The following is a 26,149-nucleotide window of genomic DNA, read 5'->3' as shown; positions in this document are numbered from 1 at the left end:
CTCCCGGCCTGGGCAGCGCTCACTGCTGTCAGTCAGTGATCTAATTGAAAAGGAGAAGAAGATAAAAGAGTTGAACAGACAGATGAAGGAACTAGAATGAGCATCAACTAGAGAGTTCAACTGAGGCAGAACCTGAGCTGTGAGCAGCTGAGCTGGGACTTCACTGTCACCACCTTCTCTGCATGTGACCCGTCCCCACTAGCAGACACCCCGACTGGGTAGCACTGGGTACTTTATCCTGCACATCAGTGCCTGAGCGCGACCTAGCGGCCTCCCAACTCTGCCAGTTTGAGCAAGTCTCCTACTTCCTGAAAGTTACCTGACTCAACTGTTAAGATGGGAAATGTAATAGCTTACTGATTAGTAGTGATGCTTAAATATGATAAATTATGTTTGCACAATGACTTTAGGTACAAATAAAATCATTACTATTCTTTTAATTACCGCTGTTACTATCTACAGAGCTTTGCCTCCCAAAGCACCCATATGCAGGGTGACGATGGTTGTTTGCAGCTCTAATCAGTTCACAGTTACCTTGATGACTTTATCTTACTGAAAATTGTTCTCTCACACCAGGTCCCTTGGAACCACCTTCTATGTTCTGTTTTCATTAATCTGACTGCTCTAGGAACCTCACATGTAGGAATCCCACATTACTGTCTTCTTGTGACTGGCTTACGTCATGCAGTGTACTGTCCCCCATGTTCACCCGGATGCAGCATGTGAGGGATTTCCTGCCTTACCGTGGGGATAGGAACAATATCCCATTATCTGTGTGCTCTGACTCTGTTTATCCACTCATCCTTCCATGGACACCTGTACTGCTTCCAGCTCTTGGCTATTGTGAATTGTGCTGCAATAAATGGGTGTGCAAGTAAGTGTTTGAGACCCTGCACATGTCCGCAGAGCTGAACATGACCCATCACCCTCCCTGTGTCCTCTGCAGCCCCGTGTGGAGCTCAAACACTCCAATCATGTCCTCATGGAGAGATCACACAGATGTAAAGGTGTCTCTCAGCACGTCCGCCCCTGGAATTATGTCAGGTTTTACATAAATGTCCTCACTAGCTGGATTCTCAGTGCGGGGAAGTCTGTGTGCCATGTGGGGAATGTCCACTCCTCGAGTTGGGACATCTGCAAGGAGAATGGCCCACGTCCCATCCTGTCCCAAATTAATACCTCAGCCCTGTGTCCCCGTTTAGTGACAACTGGAGTCCTCGTCCTGGGACTCAGAGAAAGGACACCGGGCTGCTCTGCCCAACTCCTGAGCCTCCTCCTCGCTCCACTGGAGACCTGCGCCCTTCTCAGGGAACACGCAGGGTTTATCTGCGGGGTGTGGACATGGTTCTCTCCTGACTCGCATGGTCTGTGCAGACTGGACCAGGACTATTGAATTCCCCACACACACGGCTACCTGCTTGGTGCCTCCACTTCCCTTTGCTGGTTGCAGTTTCTTCCACATCTGGGTTGTTAACAACAGTCTGTGTTAACCTGGCTTCTGCAGGAGCTTCATGACTGATATTTCTTTTCATTCTTTTTTTATTTCAGAGAAATATACTAATGGAATGTAACAGTTATATATTAACAATCTTCCATGTGATTTTTTTTGTCGTTCAGTGATGATCTGACCTTTCCCGGACAATGTGAAGGTTTCAATGTCTCACTTCACTAAATTTATTTCCTGCACTTTGCTGCCTGTCTTGTTTTATCCAACAGTCTCTGGCTTGAGTTGGGTGGTTTGATCATGAAGCGGCCTGTGGGTGGTGTCTCGAGTAAAGTAGGGAGACCCAGAGTTCAGAGACCAGGGCAGCTTGAGTGCAGAGGTCCCGGCGGGAATATGCACTCAGGAGCCATCCTGCATGACCCCACAGACCGCCCGGTCACGTGGCCTCGAGGGCCGGGATGGTTGAGGGTAAAAGCAGAAGAACGTCCTGCTCGGGGACGCGGACTGCGGAGACCACAGCCTGATGGCGGTAACATGGTTCCCACCAGCAGCATCACTGCTACTCTGCCCTCATCGTCAGCACAAACCCTGCTCAGTCCTCACCCCGTCCCTGGGGTCAATGCCCGGATGGCCCCGTGTGACATGGTCTCACTCCACTTTTCCACTTGTAGTGAATCCACAGGGTTCAACCTTCGCTTCCTCCCTGCACCCTGCACATGCGCATTGCTCACCTCCACCCCGGCTACCACTTCCTCCCACAGGGTCTCCTTAAAGCCCCGGACACGGGGTCCATCTCCCATGTGGACAGCTCCATGCACACCATCCACACTTACTGCAGGAGGAACACGTCAGATGAGCACAGTGTCTCCCCTCCTCCTCCTCTTCCATGAGCCCATCCAGGCTAATGGGCCCCCGTCCAATGAGGCAGCTGACTCAGATGACGGATACATCACAGATCGGGATTGGTTTCCAGGGGCTGCTGTGACACACGGCAACACACTTGGTGGTTTCAGTTAAGTTCTTTTTTCCATGTGTGGATGACAATAGTCTAAAATCTGTAACCTCTGCTGAAATCTCAGTGTCAGGAGACCATGCTGGCTCTGGAACGTCGAGGGGAACATCTATCCCTGGTGCCTCCAGCCCAGGACTGATGACTGTCCTCATCTGGTACCAACGTTCCTCCTATCTCTTCCCCATGAGGGGACATTGCCGTATTGTTTCTGTGTGCTTGATAATCTTGTGGTCTTCTTCATATAAAATATGTGGGATGGCATTTAGAGGTCACCAGAAAATTCAGGATCATCTCCCTAATTCAAAATCTGTAACTTTATCACATCTACAAAGTCCTTTTCCCCATGACAGAGACTTGACAAGCCTGTTTTGTGTGTGGATCTGTTTGGGGGCTCTTATGGGCCTACGTTAGCTTCTCTGCCTGCTGACCCTAAGAGCCCACTAGGTCCTGCTCCTCCACGACCAAGCCTCCCTCAAACACACTTTTGCAACTTTGAAACAGTGGAGGTCATGTGTTTCTAAATGTTTTAAGTAAGAGGACTTATTATATGATCTGCACCCTTTCTCTAATAATACATTATATATTTATACAAAATATGGTGGAGAAAATGAAAGATAAGCGTTTTCTAGTGTTATCAGTTGTGTCCAAAGCTTTTACAATCTATGTGATCACAGGGGGAAACATGTCCACTTAAATTAGTCTCTATTTTCTGGAACGCCTTCTGTGTTCATTCACATCCTGTGCTGGGTGGACACAGTGTCATAGAGCTCTTGCAACAGCCTGAGAAATGCAGCCTGGAATCGTGTGGGGAGGACAAGGCCCTTCACCAGCAGGGCACACAGGCCTGGCCTGATCCTCTCCCGGGCTCCCCTTCACCCCCATGTCCCTGCTCACCCAGACGCTCTGCTCAGGCATCCTGTCTACATGTCATTCCCTCATCATGACGGTGGGTCACAGCACTGCACGTGGGCTCATCATGGTCCCTCTTCCTCTATGTTGTTCCTGCACAGGACAGCTGACAGCCTTGTGTGCAAGGTCTGTGTCCCGTCCCCAGATCAGTGGAGCCATTTCTCCCTCTCAGACCCTGAAATAACCCTTCATACACAGTCACACTGTGTGCACAAAACAAGACACATTCACATACACGTTTTAACACACAGCCAGAACCATGCACACCCATACATGCACAGACACACCCAGAGACACACGCGCGCGCGCACACACACACACACACATGTTGACAGGCACACTCATCCCTCTGTGGTCACTTTATTCTTCTATGATATAAGAGTCCTATCAAGAGCTGTTTTGGGAACATTTGGAATAAATTATCAATATCAAAACAATCACTATCAATCATTATTAATATTTTTAGAATGCTTAAGAGTTTACAAACATGGAGACCCCTGTGGGCAGCCATTGTCCTGGAAGGTTTGTAGGTTCTGTCTCACTTCATCCTGATGGGTCTTCAGGAGGGAATAGACTGTTATTGTCATTGGATGTGTGACAAAGGATGTCCCACCACTGGCCTCCAGTCTGGCCTCTGTGCCTTCTCAGCATCAACGGGGAAGATTTCAAAAGCAAGTGATGCACAGGCCCCAGGCAAGGACCAACGTGAGTACCTCTGTGGGTGGAACCGTGTGGTCCCCATCCCCACCTCCCCTGCTGCGGGTGCAGCACCACGTGACTGCGGAGGCCATGACAGCCCCTGAACTGGGGAGGACAGCAAGACTGTGCATGAGCCAGAGACTCCCAGCATCACCACGGGGTCACCTGGAGACCTTTCCTTGGCCACTTCTCTAGCTCTGCAAGGTGGGCACGGCAGGGTCTTTATCGGTGTCACTGTCATAACAGTGACAGATAAGGTCTTGGGAAGGAATGTGTCCTTCCTGAGCTGGTGACGGTGCAGGAGATGAGGTGATGCACAACTGTAAAGGCTGGCTGGGAGGGACAGGGCTGGGGAGCGAGGTTAATGGCTAGGGCCTCTGATCGGGATGATTGTGGACATGGATGATGGAAAAATGGAGACCATGACGTACCCAATGCCAGTGAATTCTGCACTTAATAAAATCAAAATGGTAAATTTTATTTTTGTATATTTTATGAAAACATAGAAAAATTATCTCAGAATGGAGCTCTCTGAGAGGCAGCCGAAAGAGACCTGCCCATAGGAACAGGGTCTGTATTTCAATCCCCTGGACACTCTTCCTGCATTGCTGACACCTCCTGTCAGATCAGGTCTGGTGTCAACTCTCTGTTTGATTTGCCTCCTGTGATTTTTTTTTTTTTTTTTTTTTTTTTGCGGAAGACACCACATATGTTGACAAACTGATTCAAACTCACAAATTGAGACTAGCTGCTACAAAGGATTGATTTGCAGAGTCTCTTGACTTTATCTTTGAAACCTTGAATTCCTTTTGGGACAAATGTCATCACTCTCTTCCAAGACTCTGTTCCTCAATTTTCTTCTCTCTGTACCATCCTACTCTCTGTGACAAGTTCAATATTCCAAGCCCAAGGCTGTGGTTTCTTGTATGTTTACTTAGAGCAACCTTTCAATGGCTCTCCACTCCTATAATATGACAGTCTCCATTCAGAAATGAGTGCATTCTTGCCTGTAGGGTAACAAAATCTTTACCTTACGTAAAAATTAATACTGTTCTTTCTTCCTGTTCTTTTAATTCTACTATGTTTCTCCCAGATGCTAATTTAATTTCAGGCAGACTGAGCGCATTAAAATGGAGAGCGACAGAGAGCAAATAAGTTCTTAAAAGACAGTTTTATGAGACAGATCGAATTTTTCTGGGCCAGACAGAACTCTCTGTCGTAGGACATGTCACGGTTCTTTAGAAAGTTCAGATTACTACAATCTGTTCTTTGTTATGAGTATTAAGCATTCAAAGTAAAACAAAGAACTTTGGAAATATGATGAATATGACAACTAGATTGAATCATAAAGAATTTAGAAGACATAATGTGACAGTGTGTGTATGTGTGTACATGCGTATGAAGATAAAGAACAGAAATAAGAGAGGAAAAATAAGCATGTTCAGACAAGGATTTAATAGGTCCACTTATAAAAAAGTTTTTAAAGAAGGGAGAATGTGCTGAAAGAAAATAACCAAGAAATACATCTAGAAAATGCCCCCAGAGCGAAGACTATGAACTAGAACAGCTCACTCATTCCCCACATCAGAACACATTTTGTGATGTTTGAAAAGATCACCTTAAAGGAAGGAGGTTTTTTCAAAAAGAAACACTAGGTCACCTGCCAGGATGGGGAATAAAAGTAGAATGAGCACCGACTGGAGGGCACAGAGGAACACTGAAAGTTCAGAGGTCTGGCCTGTACCTGTGCACAGACAGAATTCTGAGGCAGTCAGCTAGCATTTCAGCATTGACATAAACACATCTTGGAAGAGCATTAGATCTGCTGAAGTTTTATCTCCATGAGGTTTTTCTCAGAAGGTAGGGGAGAATTTCCTCTACCGAAAGGACTGGATGAAAAAGACAAGACAGGCAGCCCAGTGCACACAGGATATAACACAGGTGTTTGTAGATGAGCCGCAGAGAAGGTGCAAACAGAGAGTTGCCCACGTCCCCAGCAGGAGACGCGGTGAACGCTGCTGTGGGGAGGAGGCGACAGCGTGGTGTGGATGAGGTCGCAGAGGCTTCTCGGGCTTCTCACTGGAAGTGGTTTTCAGTCTTTTCTTTTTTGAGCAATGTTTCTACATCATTATTTTAATATAAAAAATTTGAAAATTACAGGAAATTGTCAGAGAGGAATGACAAGAAAGACAGCATTGAAATTCGCCAAACTATGGTCATAATTAGTTAATAAGTGGCAAATCATCTAAGGACTGGGAGGAATCTCAGCTGCACCAAACTTAGGGACACTTGATGTATTTTGTTGAAGGAAGAAATGAATTTTCTTAGGAATTGATTACTGTATTAAATGACAAGTGATAAGTCCGGGAAGTGAAGAACAGTTTGTTACATCATAGAATGAGATTCTACCTTAGAAATTAAAGGCCTATAGACATTCAACAGAGAACAAAGCCCTTGTGAGCTTGCATTCTCCTAGATGAAGACAGTGATCAGGTGAGAACTGAGTGGGTCCTGAAGGACAAAGTCAATGAGGGTGACAAGAGGAGAAGGTGGGGACCTCCAGGAGGGAGGACAAGCCTGGCAAAGTCCCTACGTTGGAGATGAGCTGCACTCTTTAGACGTCACACGTGACCTCTCTAAAGCCGCCATTGGTCTGCACCGTGGCTCCTTACTGTCCTCTGCATGTGAGGCCACCGGTCTGTCCTCATCCTTTGCTACAAGGACGAATGCTGTCAGGGGTGTCTCTATGACTGGGTGTCTCGGCCGTGGCTTTAGTGTCATTGCAGGTTGAGGAGTTCATTTTTGAGTTGGTGCCTAGAACAGCAAAGGTTGTTTAGCGGCAAACTTGGAGCACACATTTGATGCCAATGACCACCACCCACCCCAGGGAACATCAAAATACTTCTGGACATGACAAAGTCTACAACAGTGTGTGGAAGGAGGAAGAGAAACAGCCCAAGCAGAGAATCGCGGTTCAGCACTGGGAATACGTATTAAATCTGCCTTATTTCCTTTTGTCACACTCCTAAGACCACAGATTCACACTCTGGAGGGCAACGGTTAGCAAGAAAACAGGCGCATTAGCTGCAGGGAAACTAGTAACTGAATAGGGAAGATTTGCTGTATTAATCTGAGGAAGCACATAGACTGTCTCTTGTGTGTGGTATGAAATATTTAACCACACATTTTGTAGACATATCAAGTTGTGTAAGTTGAAGGTTTTGGTGAGTGAGCCAAAAAGAATTAAGTAGAGGTGCCACCTGATCCCGACTCAGCTTCCAAATCTGTCTCTCGGTCCCCAGTCAGTAGATGGATCAGGGTTAGATGAAATCAAAGTAATGTTTACTTCTAGGGAACAGAAGGACTGCGGTGTCCCTGTCCCTGGCTGTCAAGGCTCAACTTCTTTCTCTCCTCGCTTAGCCGTGCCAAGTGTGATTCCACAGCTCTCTCCAGGGATAGAGAAAACATGGTGTTAGCACCACGATGTCTGGCTGTGCCTGGGTTTAGACCTGAGGTGAGCCTTGTCTTTTTACAGTTTTTATTTTAAATGAGTCCCCCTTTCAAAAGAAACCCACCAATTGAAACATGTTTTATAATCAGAGAATTCTTTGTACAATCGCAAACTGTTCCCCAAAAGAGTTATAAAGCATGTAGACACCCAGTGTGTCACGACTGTCACATGCAGACCAGATAGTGCAGGTCATGCTCTCTAGGAGCTGAACAGGGAGGAACGAGTTATGAGATCAAGTCCTCGTCACCAGGAGAAAGGTGCACACAAGAGTCACAGGGTCATGACTAGGTGACCCCAGAGATTCAAGGCCACAATCCGACAGTGACACTGGGCTGTCATTGGTGTGAAATAGGGAATAAATAGTTTCAACCTAAAGGCACCCAGTCAAGGACAGTGGAGAAGAAGACTTCATGTGGAGCAAAGGCCATTGAGCAGAACACTGTGGGGCCAGCACGGAAATCTTCCTGGAGGTCACAGATAGGGCAGCTGTGTAGGTCAGCAACCCATTTGACTCATAGAGTGGAGGTCCATAGGGTCAAGCTAAGTTGATCAGCAATGTTGAGAGCTCTCTGATCCTAGACACCTGCCTCCTTACCTGGCTCTGCCTCCCACTGGCTGTGTGCCGTGGTCAATTTACTGAGGTCTCTTTTTCCATTAAGCTGGACAGACGTCCCATACCTCCCTCGTGGGACGAACATCAGACATCAGGTTGCTCAGGGGAATCCTGGTTTGTGCTGCTGTCCTTGCATTCTGTCCATTTAGTGACCTCTTCTACCTTCTCAAGTGTCCCACGTAGGACAGTAAGTTTCATTGCCACTCTACTCATGGTTGTTGTGAAGATTAAGAAAGGTGGTCACAGTGTCTATATGGAGTCAGTGCTATGGAACTGATTGCCATTCATGTTGTACTGAAAATGGAAGTACGTAACACTGGTTGGGTTAGACATGGAGAGCTCAATGGGCCAGTGACAGGTAGAATGTATTTAGAAGCCAAGTTTTCTCAGTATAACTATTTAAGAATGAGTCAGAAAGATATCAAGTAAGAACAGATAGAAATATAGCGCTTTATGTTAAACTGTGGGCCTCTCTTCTCTCTGAGTATGATCGTCTCTGGATATCTTAGAGGATGTAGATTAGCAGCATATTTTGAAGGTCTGTCGTGGTCCCAGTCGTCCTCCTAGGTTTATGGAATAGCTCTCTAACTGTTACAAATCAATGGCTTCCGGCTGACATGCAGAGAGCTCCTACTCTGTCCCCAGCCTTGTCTGAGGACTTACACGCTGTAGCTCATTCAGCCTCATGACAAGCCAAGGACTGTTCCCACTATACACAGAGACCCGGCTGTGAAAGCTCCCAGCAGTCCTGGTCCAAGACATGGGAGGTGCCTGGTCTGGGAATGGCCTGAAATCCATAATGAACTAACATCTTTCTGTCACCAAGATGATGCCAAGATCAGGGCCTTTTCCGAAGTTTCTGGTCTGGAAAAGGAGCACCGTTCTGAACTGTTCGATATTGGTGTGATCTTAAAGAAGAAGAAGTTTACCTCCAAAGATCATGCCTGAGGTGATCACACAGCCTGGGAATGAGGGGCAGACTTGATTTACAGACCGAGTGAATGAAGTGCAGGGTTTCTGGTGCCCAGATACTGCGGGGCCGATTTCTATGACTAACTTACAATTAACAAAGGCGTAATAACTATCTAAATGTCAGCACTCATTTTTAAAGTCTTTCTTTTAATACATGAATCACTAAGAATAAAAATAGCTCTCACTGAATATTATTACTCTGTTCAGCATGGCAGTCCTCAAATAACCAACATATCAGCGTGAGTTATCTCAGGACTTGTGAGAGCCCGAGGACAGGCCAGCTAGAACTCTCTCTCACCTCGTGTCTCCCTCAGTGAGGACACAGGAGGTCAGGGAGGAACCTGAGTCATTCTCCTCCACAGCAGGTTGGCCTTAGAAAGGGCACACACACTGAGACTAAAGCCTACGTGTGCCTTTGATGGTACCGAGCTGAGGATGTGGATGTGAAACAAAGTCCCTTTGGGAGGAAAAAACATCAGCCAAGTAATACAGGCATTCAAGCCTCTTCGTTTTTTCAATTTCAGCTTGGGAATGCTTGCTTTTAAATGAGTCCCTTGTGAGCGGAGGTGTAGTTCTCTGATTCCTGATAAAGGTCACCACGGGCTCCGCAGAAAACACGGGGGTAAAGAAGCACACACTTGTTGCACGTGACGTTGGAGCATTTTGCTGAGGACGAACCTGTGAAGGGTCCCGTGTCCCAGCAGACAGCAGGGCAGGCAGGGCCATACTCTGGGCTCCAGGCAGGTCCTCACTGAGTCCCGTTCAACGAGACAGTCTTGCCTTCCGTTACGGTGGTCTCACACTCGCCTTAGGATTGAAGACTGCCAACAGTGTCACCTGGGAGAGGGCACACACATGAGATCACAGCCTTTTCTGCTTTCTAGTGTCTTCCCAAATCAATATTGTTCTCAATATTTTAAATTGGATCTATCACCCATCCCAGGTGTCTGGTGGATCAGGGGAACAGATATAGGATTTGAGCATTTTGTTCCTTGAAGAAGAAGCAGAGGTAAAAAGAGGAGAAGCAGGGTTTGGCGAAGAGGGAGGAAGACAGGAATGAGGACGGAGGGAGAGTTGATGAGGATAAATGAGGAGGTGGACGACAAGCATGACAGTAATAACAGAGCAGGACGACACACAGGTCACAATGTGTTCATTTCTTTATTGTTTAGAAAGCATTCCTACATCCATTTCATCTACTGACATGGCCATTGTTATACTTTAAAAATTTTCAGCATTCTTATATCTCTGCCACCTTTGTTTCTACACACAGAGCACAGGCTAGAGTGTTCTGGTGGATTTCATGGTCCTTTCCTGGGCTAGTGCCAGGTGTGTCCGGTGACTCGTTCCTTCATTCATTGGAGGAGTCAAGGTGGCTTCCTGGAGAATAAAAGGAGGAGTTCTGGGCACTCACCTCCAAAGTGAGATCCTTCTTTCCTGCCACACCACAGTGACCAGCCAAAGCCGCTGCCGGGACCATGAAGCTGCTCCCAGTCCTCGTGCTCGCTGCCCTCCCCTTTTACTGCTACGCAGGTGAGTCCACACGGGGCGGGGCTCGGGGGCTTGTTGTCAGGGCTGCTGTGGGAGATCTCTGCTCCCCTCACCCCAGGACAGGGCTTCTCACATCTCTAATTTGTAGTTGTGTGTGTGTGTGTGTGTGTTTGTGTGTGTAACAAGGAAGCAGTGTGTGAGGGCTTAAAGAATACCCAGATCCTGAGTTACTGTCCGAGGACTCAGACCATTCCCCGTCATCTTTCTGAATGGACGTGCAGCTGGGATGTGGGAGAAGGACAAACATCACGGCTGCCCAACAAGGAGTTCATGCCTCTGTGACTGAGCAGCTTTTGCATGTGTTCATCCTAGGTGTTGGCTGTTCACTTATGGAAAATGCAATCAAAGATTTAGGTGATATTCAAGTGAGCACGGATGAATACCTAGAAAAATATCAACAATTCCTACAAAATGAACAAAGTTTAAAGATGATGAATAAAATAAAGAGTTGCTTTGGAGATCTTGGTGAGGAAACTCTGGACAATATCAGTGTGATGTTTGTAAGTTTGGTTTCTTTTTATCTGAACACGGACAAATAGGAAGTTAGTTATTATTTTTTTCAAAGGGAATGTTTCTTACATTTTATTTTATTTGAGTGAATTTCATTGTTGGTGAGTGGGAGTACTCTGACACCAGGAAAGCCATCCAAGCTGGTGTTGGGGAGCCTGTGCACTTTGTGGAGTCTCTAGTGAGTGATTACTGGAAAGGCGAGAGGGAAAAGGGTGTTTGGGCAAAGGCTTCCCTTCCCCTCAGCTGAAGAGACCCCGAGTCTCAAGAAGACCCTCACTCGTAAGAGTGATCAGAGGAAAAAATCTCTTTTGTTTATCAAAAGAAATAGAATACTTTAAAGAATTTTCAAAAGATTTGAAAAATTTACATTTGAGGATGATTCCTTACATATATTAATGCTATCTTCAATGAAGGTGTAAGTGGTGAATTTCTTGACTAGTAATTACAGTCCATGAGTGAGAAGTGGAAATCATGGCTGTGACTCCACCATGGGTGATGTCATTGATGAAAACCGAAGCAGTATTTAAACAATTTGATATTCCTGCTGTTTATAGCAGATACTGTTTAGTTACTTCCAGCAGTCATTCCCTACCCTAATGTTCCACTCACAACGTCCCCGGGTAACTATTTCTCAATATTGCCACAGCACAAAGATAACTGTCAATCAAGGAGGGATTGCTGACAACATGGATGAACTTTGGGAAATTTTGATGAAAAAATAAATTAGTTCCAAAGAGAGAGATTTTGCATTTTTCAGAGTAAAAAATCTCTAAGAAAACACTGTAAAAATATGATTTGCAGTGGAAAGTGGTGGGAAAATGGGAGATGGTAATGGCCAATAGTTGCACGTTAACGAATAAAAAAGTCCAAGAGATTGTTTGCTCTGCAGAGGGAATGTTTTTAACACTACAAAACCGCACATTCAAATGCAGACAAGAATAATATATCTTATGTATACTTATCATGATCATATTTTTAAAAAATTAATAACTTCTCAATTAAAGTTAAGGGAACTTTAAATAAAAACCCTGAGTCAGACAAATACGTCGGAGCCCCTATATCCAAAGTTTTGTAGCCTAAAAACTATATGGTACAGGCAACCGTCCGTCCGTTTGCTCCAGTTCTAACATGAAACTCAAATTGCATGCTGCTCTGTATTTGGGCTGAGATATTGAACACTGACAAAACAGTGTATTTCTTGGATAACTTTTCGAAGAAGAGGAAACATGCAGGGAAAATCAGCAAAGGGATCCCCGCTGGGGAAGTGCTGGAAGCACCACCCCTCTGGCATCAGCAGAGGTCTCCTGAGTGGGAGAACACAGCACAGAATTCCGATGTTACTTCCAGCACCAGCTCTCTGCCGCTGGGTGTGGACCAATCCAGGGAAACAATAGAGGTAATGTTTGTTTTCATGATTGACTTTTGTAAGAAGAAGAAAATGTAAATGATGACTCTGTTCTTGTTTTCTAGGATTCAGTATCCAACAGTGAATGGTGTAGCTCATATTAACTTTCCACCAGACCTTTGGCTCAGACTACAAGGAATGATCAGAAACCGACTGACGATGAGTAGAAACCACGACTTAGCATCCTTTTCTATCCTTTGATCTACAGACTACAAGACAATTGTTGAAACCTCACATACATTTTCACTTTAATAAAGTATCTGCAAACCAAACGTTCTTCCTTGGTGATTGGGTAAAACTGGGTTTATAGAGAGACACAATGATACACGCGTGGCTTTTGTGCATGCGCGCGCGCGCGCACACACACACACACACACACACACACACGCTGCTTGGGACCTCACCCTGCCCCTTGGCACGGGCTCTCTGGAGCCAGCTCTGCCCCATCTCCAGCATCCCTGCCCGCACCCTGGTAGGCCTGGCCCGCGGGCAGTCACTGGTGTTGTCGGCACAATCCACACCGTTCATACCAGCTCTTCTCAGGAACGCAGACAAATGTCCTCTGACTGACACCTCTAACTGTGTCATCAGATGAGAGGTGCACCCGGGACACTCAGGAGCACGTAAACGGTGCCCTCCCTCCCCGGGGGCAGCTCAGGGCTGTGCTGAGGCCACTGGGGCCAAAGTGGGCAAAGTGCAGAGTCTGAGGAGGCCGGGGAATCCGGCCGCACAATCAGGCTTCATCTGTGACTCTGCCTCTTGCTCCCATCTCTCCTCGGAGCTGCCATTGCTCAGAATCTTTAGGCCAGGGGTCGGGAACTTTTTTGGCTGAGAGAGCCATGAACGCCACATATTTTAAAATGTAATTCCATTAGAGTCATAGAATGACCCGTGTACCTTAGGCATTATCCAATAAAAATTTGGTGTTGTCCCGGAGGACAGCTGTGATTGGCTCCAGCCTCCGGAACCATGAATATGAGCGGTAAGAAAAGAATGGATTGTAATACATTAGAATGTTTTATATTTTTATCGTTATTTTTTTTTATTAAAGATTTGTCTGCGAGCAAGATGCAGCCATCAAAAGAGCCACATCTGGCTCGCGAGCCATAGATTTCTGACCCCTGCCTTAGGCTTTTCCTCCCTTGCAAGCTGGTGGCCAGTCTGACTGGGCAATGGGGATCCAGCGACTACAGCCCTATCTCCCCTTGGGACTCCCCAACAGAGCCTTCTCCTGCTCTGTGGACACACCCACTGCAGCCGAAGGGGACAGGCTCCTCCCAGATGGCCCATTGCCCATCTGAGCAAATGCAAACTTCTGCACATGCTTCAGAGAACCCAAACTGAGCATGGTCCATGAGTTTTTAATGTGTGTGTGTGTATGTGTGTGTGTGTGTGTGTGTGTGTGTGTGTGTGTGTGTGTGTGTAATAAGTGAAATGTTATGGGTGGATCTGGGTAAAGGGTCCTTTTACCTGGATCTAAAGGCCAGAAGTGTTTTGAAGAAATGGGAGGAGTTCCTCATATGCTTTATTGATTCTTAGGTACTTGTGTCCACTTCTCCGTACAAACATGATATAAAGATGCATGAACCCCACAAAGGTTCATTGGTGTATATTCATTATTACTATAGTCACTTCTGTTTAATATTTTTAAAGACATTGCAACTCTTTTGTGGGCCCAAAAAGTATTGTCTCCCTCGTTCCCTGTTTGGGATATGGCTGGTGGAAGTCAGGCCTGGGGGGAGCTGAGTTGTCCTGAGAAGGGGTCAGGGCTCAGGCTGGGTGAGTGGCACCTGTGCTGGTGTGAGCAGAGGGTGCTCGTCACCCACCCCTGGTGTCAGGATTGTGAGGACGGGTCAGAGTGAGGAGAGCTGAGTCCGAGTTAAAATCACTCGCTTTGCTTCTTTCCCAGGGAATTGAAACGTCACTGCGGGTTGGTCACTGTGGAAATGAAAGGGTGGACCACACTGCCCCCTGCAGGGCCATGATCAGGGACAGTCACACAGTTGAAGAAAGGACCAAAAATATCCGTAAATAAATTTGTAATAAAATATTTTAGAATTTAAAACTGAGGCCATACAGCAATTTTTGAATCAAGACAGGATTCAGCTCTGCTTTGCCTGAGTCACCTCTGTCACTGGCTCTATGCCCCCCCCCCCCCCTGCACCTGGGGTCAGGGACAGATAGCGCCCAGAGAGGAGCCTGCCCATGGTGAGCAGGGTGCGGTGTAGACACGGGGACAGCTGTGGATACAGGAATCTGAGCAGTCACTGCCCCAGGACCTAAGAGCCCACAGTGCAGGTGTTGTAGCCAGTTCATTAGGTGAAAGAGAAAAAGATACCAAAAGGAAGAATTGAAACTGTATTCAGAGATGGTTGTAGATAATCTGATGGTGGATGAAGAGTCCCTAAACTCTAAGTTGCATCCCCAATGGCTTCTGGACTGGATTCCCAGCGTTATGAAGACAGTGTGCAAAGGGAGAAACATTATGGGATATTCAGGAGCAAAGGAAGCATCTCTGACATTTTTCTGCCTTCTCCCTCTCAGGCTGTGTCACAAAAAGGAGAAGTAGCCACCACAGTGCCATCGCTTCATGGCAAGAGCTGGTTAAGGAGAGGAAAGAGACACTCCCCTGCCCCATGGCCCTTCCCGCCCTGGGCTTCCCTTTGCAGCTCACAGCCTGCAGGCGGAAGTCATAGCCCTGTCAGGGGTCCGGGGGCTGCGGGGGTTGTCTGTGGGAGCAGGAAGGAGCGGTGCAGCCTCTCACACGTTTCGTTCATCAATTCAGGGCACGAATCTCGCAGGGTCAACCACGTATCAGGCAAGGGAAGAAGTGAGAAAACGGTGTTGAGAAGTTCATAACACAGAGTACATTGCTGTCATGGTACCGGTAGGGATGCTTAGGGCTTTGGATAAAGACCTGACACTTATATTTTTGAAACATCTTAAATACATGATGTAAAGTGTTAATTGATAAATGCATCTCTTAATGCACAGAAGAGGCCCTGCTTTAATTTTATATAATTGTGCATAATGTCATTTTTAGACAAAATGTGGTACTTGTGTTTATGCTTTTCATCTTCATAGATGTGATTCTGAAAATATTTGTTGCAAGTATGTGCAAAGACAAAAATAATGAGTTTGTGGTAGTGATGTCACCTGAGTCTTTGAATTGTTTGGCTCTTGACTACACATTATGTCACTATAATTTGTCCCTCAAAATTATTTTCAATTATTTACTAGCCATGGCTAAATGTGGTTTTCCTTTTGATAAAAGCACTTCCTATAGTACATAGGGACATTTTATGTCCACAAAATGCTTCAAAATGTTTTTTTGAAGCATTGTGTTTCTTAGGGGACACTCAGTCCGTGTCGTGGGAACGCTGGAGCAGGACTGATTGGGACACAGGAGGCAGAGACGGAGTGGGCACGGCCACACGTGTGTACATGGTAAAGTAGACTGAATGCCACGATCTAGAAGTGATCCCTTAAATGTTTCCATCCCCCTGGCGTGTGTTTACCAGTCCGAAGACCAAAGCCTTAGGAAATTCCTGGGATTTCCAGAGTCACGAGGGTTGCTGTGTGCCCAGCGCATCTCCCTGAAAAGGCGTCCAGAGACCCCGTGTGTCTGCGGTAGGTAATACCTATCCCCACCTGCCACCTGCCTCTACCCTTAGTTTCAATATTCGGTATTCAGGATTGTAAAATCGCAGTAACAGTGACTTAGATGTGATCGTAAAATGGTAAAATGGGTGATTGAAACATAATGACTTTACTTTCACTGATAGAAATCCCAGTGGAACCAGAGACAAATTCAGAAGCACACTGAGTTCGCACACAGGATAGCAAACATTCTTTGCTGGGAGAGTCTGTCACCTAACTATGATAATTGACTTTTTGAATCAGGTGATTTATTGTTTGACTTAGTATTTATATTTGTTTCTTTTTATTTATTTTTTAAACGATATTTACCACCAGCCTCTGTGTTGAGCATTTTCATGGCACTATGATACCCTCTTATTGTATAGATGAGGAAACTGAGACTGAGAAGTCAGCACTGTGCTGATGACCCCAGTAATAGAAAGCTTTAGAGTTGACCTGGGACCCATTAGTCTGGGCCCAAAGTCAGGCTCCTCCACACTAATCAAGAACTATAAATGGGCTAATTCTGAGGCATCCTGACTTTGTTTTTAAATTCAAAACAGAGTACAAGCTATGCTGTCAGAAGTCAGCGGGGAGTACACAGAACTTGTAGACTTATGTGAGAAGAGTCAACATCTTTAAATTTATAGGAATTTCCTTCAAGAACAAGGTGTGTGCCTCTGTTTTAGATTGCTTTTCCCATCTGTGCGTCGTTTCATGATTTTCCCTGAAAACAGTGCACATTTCTGAAGGTATAGTTGTATAGTTCAGATTGTTCCTGCTCGTACTGTGCCTGCTGCCAAATGACCTCATAGTCTGCATGATGTCATGTGATAGCACAGCTGGTTTCTAGAAAAGGTATCGATGTTAGTACGTTGACCATGTGTTTGGCTAGTGCTGTGAATTCTATCAGTTTCAGTATATTATCTTACAGTTTTAATTCATTTAATATATTTTTTTCCTTGTTTGAAGAGAATATTTTTTACATTATCCTTCTTTCATTAGTAGACTTATTATTTTCTTTTTTTATCTTATTTTTATTAATTGTAATGCAGTGACATTGATAAATCAGGGTACATATTTTCGAGAAAACCTCTCCAGATTATATTGACATTTGATTATGCTGCATACCCCTCACCCAAAGTCAAATTGTCTTCTGTCACCTTCTATCTGGTTTTCTTTGTGCCCCTCCCCTCCCCCTCCCCCCTCCCTCTACTTCCTCGCACCCTCCTCACCTCTGTTACCATCACATTCTTGTCCATGTCTCTGAGTCTCATTTTTATGTTTCATCTATGTACGGGTTCATATAGTTCTTAGTTTTTTCTGATTTATTTATTTCACTCCGTATATTGTTATCAAGGTCCATCCATGTTATTGTAAATGATCCAATGTCATCAGTTCTTATGGCTGAGTAGTATTCCATAGTATATATGTACCAAAGCTTTTTAATCCACTTGTCCTCTGACGAACACTTAGGCTGTTTCCAGATCTTTGCTATTGTGAACAATGCTGCTATAAACATGGGGGTGCATTTCTCCTTCTGGAACCATTCTATGGTGTCCTTGGGGTATATTTCTAAAAGTGGGATGGCTGGTTCAAAAGGCAATTCGATTTTTAATTTTTTGAGGAATCCTCATACTGTTTTCCACAGAGGCTGCACCTGTCTGCATTCCCACCAGCAGTGCAGGAGGGTTCCCTTTTCTCCACATCCTCTCCAGCACTTATTCTGTGTTGTTTTGTTGATGAGTGCCATTCTGGCTGGTGTGAGATGATATCTCATTGTGGTTTTAATTTGCATTTCTCTAATGATTAGTGATGTTGAGCATTTTTTCATATGCCTATTGGCCATTTGTATGTCCTCTTTGGAGAAGTGTCTATTCATTTCTTTTGCCCATTTTTTGATTGGACTGTTTGTCATTCTGGTGTTGAGATTTACAAGTTCTTTATAAATTTTGGTTATTAACCCCTCATCAGACACACTGTGAAATATGTTCTCCCATTGTGTGGTTTGTTTTTTTATTCTGTTCTTATTGTCATTGGCTGTGCAAAAAGCCTTTTAATTTAATGTAGTCCCATTTGTTTATCCTGTTTTTTATTTCCCTTGCCCGTGGAGATAAATCAGCAAATATATCGCTGCGGGAGATGTCGGAGAGCTTACTGCCTATGTTTTCTTTTAAGATGCTTATGGTTTCACACCTTACATTTAAGTTTTTTATCCATTTTGAGTTTATTTTTGTGAATGGTGTAAGTTGGTCTTCTAGTTTTATTTTTTTGCAGGTAGCTGTCCAATTTTCCCAACACCATTTGTTGAAGAGGCTGTCTTTACTCCATTGTATTTCCTTACCTCCTTTGTCAAATATCAGTTGTCCATAGAGCTGTGGGTTTATTTCTGGGTTTTCCGTTCTGTTCCATTGATCTATGTGCCTGTTCTTATGCTAGTACCTCGCTATTTTGAGTACAATGGCCTTGTAGTATAGCTTGATATCAGGAAGTGTGATACCTCCCCCTTTATTATTCTTTTTTTAAGATTGCTGAGGCTATTCATGTTCTCTTTTGTTTCCATATAAATTTTTGGAATATTTGATATATATCTTTAAAGTATGTGATTGGTATTGTAATTGGTATTGCATTAAATTTATAAATTGCTTTGGGTAATTTACATTTTAATGATTCTTCCTAACCATGAACATGGTATATGCTTCCACTTGTTTGTATCTTCCTTGATTTCTTTTATCAATATTTTATAATTTTCAGAATCTTTAGTTTCCTTGGTTAAATTTACTCCTAGGTACTTTATTTTTTGGTTGTAATAGTGAAGGGAATTGTTTCCTTAATTTTTCTTTCTGACTGTTCATTGTTGGTGTATAAAAATGCCTCTGATTTCTGAGTATTAATTTTATATCCTGCCACTTTGCTGAATTCATTTATCAGGTACAGTAGTTTTTTGACTGAGACTTTAGGGTTTTTTATATACAATATCATATCATCTGCAAATAATGATAGCTTTACTTCTTCTTTCCCAATTTGAATGCCTTTTATTTCTTCTTCTTGTCTGATTACTGTGGCTAGGACTTCCAGGACTATGTTGAATAAGAGTGGTGAAAGGGGGCACCCCTGCCTTCTTCCTAATCTTAAGGGGATTGCTCTTAATTTTTGCCCATTGAGTATGATGTTGGCTATGCGTTTGTCACAGATGGCCTTTATCATGTTAATGTATGTTCCCTGTATTCCCACTTTGTTGAGAGTTTTGATCATGAATGGGTGCTGGATTTTATCAAATGCTTTTTCTTCATCTATTGAAATTATCATGTGGTTTTCCTCCTTCCTTTTTTTTATGTGATGAATCACATTGATTGATTTGCAAATATTGTACAAGCCTTGCCTTCCTAGAATAAATCCAACTTGATCATGGTGTATGATTTGTTCCATATATCGCTGGATCCAGTTGGCTAATATTTTGTTGTGGATTTTAGCATCTATATTCATCAGATATTGGCCTATAATTTTCATTCTTTGTGTTGTCTTTGCCTGGTTTTGGAATCAGAATTTTCCTCAACTCATAAAAGGAGCTTGGAAGTCTTTCTTTCTCTTGAATTTTTTTAAACAGTTTAAACAGCTTGAGGAGGATAGGAGTTATTTTTGTTCTGTGAATATTTGCTAGAATTCACTTGTGAAATCATCAGGCCCCAGACTTTTCTTTGTTGGGAGTTTTTTGATAACTGTTCCAATTTCATTTGGTGTAATCGGTCTGTTTAGGTTTTCTGATTCTTCCAGATTGATTTTTGGAAGATTGTATGTTTCAATGAATTTATCCATTTCATCTAGGTTGTCTAGCTTTTTGGCATATAGTTTTCCATAGTATTTTCTTAGAATATTTTATATTTCTGTTGTGTCTGTTGTTATTTCTCCCCTCTCATTTCTAATTTTATTTATTTGAGTCCTCTCTCTCTTTTTCTTGGTGAGTCTAGTTAAAGGTTCATCAATCTTGTTTACCTTTTCAAAGAACCAACTCCTAGTTTCATTGATCCTCTGTATTGTTTCTTTAGTTTCTATGTCATTTATTTCTGCTCTGATCTTTATTATTTCTTTCCTTCTACTACATTTGGGTTTTACTTGTTGTTCTTTTTCTAGTTCTTTTAGATGCAAGGTTAAGTTGTTTATTTGAGTTTCTTCTAGCTTCTTAAAGTGTGCCTGTAGTGCTATGTACTGCTTTCACTGTGTCCCATAAATTTTGAATTGTTATATGCTCATTATCATTTGTTTCTAGGAATTTTTTTATTTCTTCTTTGATCTCATTCTTAATTCATTTGTTATTTAACAACCTGCTATTTAGTTTCCATGTGTTTGAGAATTTTAGAGGTTTTCTGTTGTGGTTGATTTCTAGTTTCATGCCATTGTGTCAGAGAAAGTGCTTGATATGATTTCAATCTTCTTAAATTTGTTGAGAGCACTTTTGTGCCCTAACATGTGGTCTATCCTAGAGAATGTACCATGAGCGCTTGGAAAGAACGTATATTCTGTTGCTTTAGGGTGAAAGGTTCTGAAGATATCTTAAATCGAATTGATCTAGTGTGTTTTATAAGTCTGCTGTTTCTTTGTTAATTTTGTTTCTTGAAGATCTATCTAGTGATGTTAGTGGGGTATTAAAATCCCCTACTATTATAGTATTGCTGTTGATCTCACTCTTTATATCCATCAAAGTCAGCTTCATATATTTAGATGCTCCTATATTAGGTGTGTAGATATTTATAATACTTATATCTTCCTGTTGGATTGCTTTCTTTATCATTATGTAGTGGCCTTCTTTATCTCTTACTATAGTCTTTGTTTTAAAGTCCATTTTGTCTGATATAAGTACTGCTACCCCAGCTTATTTTTCATTTTCATTTGCATGAAATGTTTTTTCCATCCTTTTACCTTCAGTCTATGTGCATCTTTTGTTTTAAGGTGTGCCTCTTGTAGACAGCATATGTACTGGTCCTGTTTTCTTATCCATGCAGCTACTCTATGTCTTTTGATTGGATCATTTAATCCATTTACATTTAAGGTTATTATTGATATGTAGTCATTTATTGCCATTTTATTCTTTAAAGTTGTATTCCTCTTTTGCTATATTCTTTTTCTACTTTGATCTGTTTATACCATGCCCCTTAATATTTTCTGTAACATTGGTTTGGTTGTATTGAATTCCTTGAGTTTTTTTTTTTTGTTGTTGTTTTGTTTTTTGGGAAACTTTTTATTGCTCCTTCAATTTTAAATGATAGCCTTGCTGGATAAAGTAGTCTTGTTTGTAGGCTCTTGTTCTGCATTACTTTGAATATTTCTTGCCATTCCCTTCTGGCCTCAAGTGTTTCGGTTGAGAAGTCTGATATCATCCTTATGGGGGCCCTTTTGTAGGTGATAGCCTTGTTTTCTCTCGCAGCTTTTAATATTTTCTCTTTATCACTTAGCTTTGATATTTTAATTTTGATGTGTCTTGGTGTAGGTTTCTTTGGGTTTCTCTTTAATGGAGTTCTCTGTGCTTCTTGAACTTGTGAGAGTTTCTTTTGCATTAATTTAGGGAAGTTTTCAGCTATGATATGATTGAACAAAGTCTCTATCCCTTTTTCTTTCTCTTCTTCTTTAGGAACCCCTAAAATGTGAATGTTATTTCTCTTCATGTTGTTACAGAGCTCTGTAAGAGTTTCCTCAGACTTTTTGAGTCTCTTTTCTTTTTTCTTCTCTGCTTTCATGCCTTCATTCCAGTTGTCCTCCAACTCGCTGATTCAATCCTCAGCTCTATCCATCCTGTTTTTAATTCCTTCCATTGTGGTCTTCATTTCTGATATTGCATTTGTCATCCCCAAGTTATTCTTTTTTAATATTTCAATATCCTTTTTTATACTTGCTATTTATTTAGGTGTTCATAATGACCATCCATTGTTGTTCTAAGATCCCTAAGAATCCTTATAGTCATTATTTTGAACTCCGCATTCAGAAGTTTGTTTATTTCCATATCACTCAGTCATCTTTTAAAGATTTCTCTTGTGGTTTCATTTGAATTGCACTTCTTTGTCTTCTCATTATCTGTGTTTGGGTGTTTTGTTTGTAGAGCTGGTTGAGCTAGGCTTGGTGTTGTCTGCCTCCAGTTTTCAATTGTGTTATTTCTAGGTCTTCTTGGTTTGGCATCAGCTATTATTTGTAATCCATTTTCGTATTTGGGCCACTTTGAAGTCTTGGTTTGTTTGTTTTCTTAACAGGTAATTGTCTTGTTTGCTGATCTCAGCAGGGGGCTTATTTGAAACTGTATCCAGGAATGCAGTGGGTGTGACCTGAGGCTCTGAAGTCCTCTTCTGTCAGTTAATCTCTCTGGGGGTGGGTTGCTTTCTCAGCTTCAGTAGGGGGAGGTGTATCTCAGATCTCCATGAAGACCTGAGTTACTGCCCCTCCATCCCACTTCTTGTTTTCAGTTGTTACTTGTTGCACTGATTGGAGCTGGAGAAATGTCTGTATCTCTGTAACCTGGAAGTACTTTTATATTTTGCTTTGTGGAAGGATCAGCCCCTACCCCAGTTATGTCTACCTCCAGCACTGAATGAGTCAGCTTTTTAGATTGTCCCCCTGCATTTCTCTCCCCCTCACCATCTTGTCTATTTCTCTCTCTTCTTTCTTTTTGGAAGACAAGTGGGCCCGTTCAACATACTTCGCTCCTTGGTCACCAGACAATTGGCTATCAGCAGAATTAATGCTCTTTTCCTTGGAGTGAGAGCCCAGCCTCACTCCCCCCTTCTCTTCCTGTAAGCAGCGGAGATTCAGGTGCTCTCTACCAGGTTTGTTGTGTCTTCTTCTTTGCTCCTTGGTTTTTGAGAGCTGTTCTTGTAGTCCAGATTTAGTTTATCATGCTGATTGTTCATAAATTAGTTTATAATCCAGTTCTGTGGTGTGAGCTGGGAGTCTGTGCATCTGCCTACTCTGCTGCCATCTTCAGGTCTCAACTTATTGTTTTCTTTAAAGCGGTTTAGGTTCACAGAGAAATTAAACAGAAAGTGCAGTTTCCACATACGTCCTACTTACAAACCATCTACACCCCCACCAGCCTGGGACATGTGTTACAGTCGAGGAACCTATCCTGTACTGACACATTATTATCATCTAAGGCCCATAATTTTCATTAGGGTTCACACTTGTGTTGTAGAATTGTGGCTGTGCAACTCACATAATTTTTTAACCAGCATCACCCCAGTAAATTCAATAAAATCTGTTTTTTTTATTGCATTTTTAAAACATGTGGGCATGTGCAGTGTGCAGCAATTCTTCAATCCTGGTTTATTCTCACTTCAATTTCTGTTACTTCTTTGGTCTTTACTCAAATGTCTGTTTTTAGTGGGTGGAGTATCAGTGTTTGGGTCTTCCCAGGTCTCTTAATGTCTGGCTCAGTAGAAGTCAGATGGAACACATATTTCCTTCCATCTTAACTCCTTTGCAACATCATATGCCATGTAGTCTTCAGAAAATTCCACTGTCTTTTGAGAGCATGAGAGTGACCTGGGAAAATAAACCTCCACATTATGATTAATGTAGTTTTGTCCTAGACTCCCTGAATCATAGCATCCCATCACCAGTCCCCAAAACTGCTGTGGAATGTCTTTGTTTGTGTGTAGTGAAATTTCTCCTCTGTGTACCAATTAGATGAAGGCCATGAGGAGACTTGCCTTCATAACCTAAATAGGAGAATTCAGAAGCAAAGGTCTACTTCTGCTACAAACAACTATATCAACATTGTTATCTCAACAGATGTATGTAGTACAATCTGATAAACTTTGTTAGTAAAACTTCTAAGTAAGAGCCTGGGTTGGTTGGCTTAGTGGTAAAGAATCAGCTTGTCATGTGGAAATCCCAGGTTTGATTTCCAGCCAGGGCACACAGGAGAAACTTCCATCTGCTTCTCTACCCCTCCATCTTTCCCTTCTCTTTCTCTTTCTTACACTCCTGAAGTCGTGGCTCGAATGCTTAGAGAAAATTGACTCTGGTAGTTGAGGATGGCTCCATGGTCTGCCTCAGGCACTAACATTGCTTGGTTGCTGAGCAGTGGAGCAGCAGCCCCAAATGGACAGAGCATTGCCTGGTAGGAGGTTTGCCAGTTGTTTCCCGGTTTGGGTGCATGCAGAAGCCTGTCTGTCCGCCTCCCCACCTCCCACTTAATATAAACAATTCTAAGTAAAGATAGAAAAAAACTATTTAGAACCAAGAAAATCAATTTTCAAAGTCAACTGCAAACATCACTCTAACAAAGTTGAGTGCTAAAGCTAATTATATTAAAATATAGGGGAAATGCCTGTTATATCCATTATTTATTATTTGTTAGTATGGATCTGTGAGTTGTAAGTATTACACTAAAATAACAAATTGAAAGAATCTTAAATATTTACAAAGATATGATGAAAAATCTTTCATTTGCAGACAATATGAATCTTTCATCTGGAGACATGAGATATACTCACAGAGCACCACTCAGAGAAATAAAATAATAGGATGAGATGCATGTAAGTGGCTGGATATATGCTAAATATATATATAAGAATACAACAGCTTGTGCATGCTACAAACAACAGTGAGAATTAAAAATGGAATAAAGATGTCTCATTTATAAGTGTGACAAATTATAAAACACATAAAAAGCAATGTAATGAGTGAGGTGGTATATACTATGTTTTTGGAAGACAAATTACAAAAATATCAATATTTCCAAAATTTATACACAAAATCTTTGTAGTACTTTCATCCTGAATCCCATTGGAGCCTCATCCAAGACTGGTTAAAATTATTTTAAAATTCCTAGGGAACAATCTATGTTTAAAAATGGCCAAGATATTAGGAAGAACACTGAGTAGATACTTGGAATATCAGATATTAAAAATTACTAAAAAAATAATTCTTCTTGATCCAGATGAGTTGGAGTAGAAATGGACATCAGCTTGACCAGGCAGTAGCTCAATGGATAGAGCATTGTCCTAAGACTATGAGGACCCAAGTTCAAAACCCCGAGGGTGCATGCTTGAGCATGGGCTCATAAACATGACCCCATGGTCACTGGTTTGAGCTTGAAGGTCACTGGATTGAACCCCAAATCTTCTGGCATGTAACCAATGTCACTGGTTTGAGCAAGGAGTCACTGAATCAGCTGGAATCCCCCAGTCAAACGTATGAGAAAGCAATCAATGAACAACTTAGGTGCTACAACTATGAGTTGATGCTTCTAATCTCTCTCCCTTCCTGACTGTCTGTCTGTCTCTCTTTCTCATTAAAGAAGAAGAAGAAAAAACACAACCATACTAACGGCCATTAGAGAGCTCTAAAATGGATATATATATATATATATATATATATATATATATATATATATATATGGGACTTAAATTATAGCATCAACATTACAATTCAGCCATTAAAGGATTATTTATGTTTTGGTCAGATATTGCCAATATCCATTAGAAAAATAAAAAAAGACTTCTACTTCTTACAATATACCAAATTTAAATTGGCTTCAAGATTAATATGGAAGAAATCAGGAATTTCAGTTTAATAGTTGGGGTGGAAGCCAGATTGCATGGGGACAAGAGGTGAAAGGAAGGGAACTCGTGGGACCAGTAACTGGGATGCTGTGAAGTAAACACTCCAGGGGCTTGGGAAGCGGCCTGGCTGAGACCCTGCGGACCCATGTGGCACACCCTGGTTTCATCCTCAGAGGCCTGGATTTCTTTCTGAGCCTCATGGAGGCAATTTTCCTGACCAGTAAAAAACCAATATCAGGTAAATGATAACTTACAGCATAAAAAATATGACTTAATTACTATAATAAATAGAGATCAACCAATGAATATATAACCTATATTGGTCAGCACCTG

At 42.6% G+C, this 26,149-nt stretch overlaps 1 protein-coding gene across 1 annotated transcript in view; it reads left to right on the top strand.

The window, feature by feature from the left end:
- Nucleotides 1-26,149, top strand: part of LOC136388562 (secretoglobin family 1D member 2-like) — a 395,093-nt gene that overhangs the window by 267,018 nt on the left and 101,926 nt on the right. The gene's annotated exons all lie outside the window — the stretch shown is intronic.

Source organism: Saccopteryx leptura, chromosome 1, assembly GCF_036850995.1.
Source record: "Saccopteryx leptura isolate mSacLep1 chromosome 1, mSacLep1_pri_phased_curated, whole genome shotgun sequence".
NCBI classification, from domain to species: domain Eukaryota; kingdom Metazoa; phylum Chordata; class Mammalia; order Chiroptera; family Emballonuridae; genus Saccopteryx; species Saccopteryx leptura.
Note: the sequence above shows the minus strand (reverse complement) of the source record. Positions and strands in the feature narration are given on the sequence as shown.